This window comes from Penaeus monodon, chromosome 23, assembly GCF_015228065.2.
Source record: "Penaeus monodon isolate SGIC_2016 chromosome 23, NSTDA_Pmon_1, whole genome shotgun sequence".
In the NCBI taxonomy this organism is placed as follows: Eukaryota; Metazoa; Arthropoda; class Malacostraca; order Decapoda; family Penaeidae; genus Penaeus; species Penaeus monodon.
Genome location: NC_051408.1, coordinates 7,964,344 through 7,964,867, shown reverse-complemented (window position 1 = coordinate 7,964,867; position 524 = coordinate 7,964,344). Strand labels below are relative to the sequence as shown.

The 524-nt window shown below is 27.3% G+C and overlaps 1 protein-coding gene across 1 annotated transcript in view; it reads right to left on the bottom strand.

Annotated features, from left to right (window-relative positions):
• Positions 1 to 6: 6 nt before the first annotated feature.
• The window catches only part of LOC119587774 (esterase CG5412-like), a gene marked incomplete in the record, with an annotated part of 4,768 nt that continues 4,250 nt past the window's right edge, over positions 7 to 524 (bottom strand). The window contains 1 exon segment of the mRNA XM_037936465.1: positions 7 to 524.

Genomic DNA, 524 nt, shown 5'->3' with positions numbered 1-524 from the left:
TCTCTTAACTATATCTATCTCCCTCTTTTCACTCATTTCTCTTTTTTCCTCTAAAAACAACCCAGAAAACAGAAAACAGTAACCAACCTGTTATCCTGTATTCAGATTTGAATATTGACTGTGTACAGTATTTCATAAATTATATAAAACTCTTTTGCATACTGTTTCTTCCCAAGAACTCATTTATATTTATCCTCATGCATACCCCCCCCTACTTAATGTTAAAAATAGGAAGCGATAAAAACATAATTATCAGCAACTTTTTAAAAGCTAATAAACAACAAAGTATTTAATGACAAGAAGTCTGATGAAAACCAAAGTGAAATTTAGTTTTAAAAATTACTGAAATATTTGTATCCTAGTTATAGGAAATGTACAGATATATTACCAAAGGTGATTCTGATCAAGTAAATTTGGTATTCTCAAAGAAATATATATGAATGTTTAGAAATTTATGAATAAGAAATTGAAAATCAGTTTGATTTGTATGGAATAACCAGCATATATACAAATAGATAGAAATA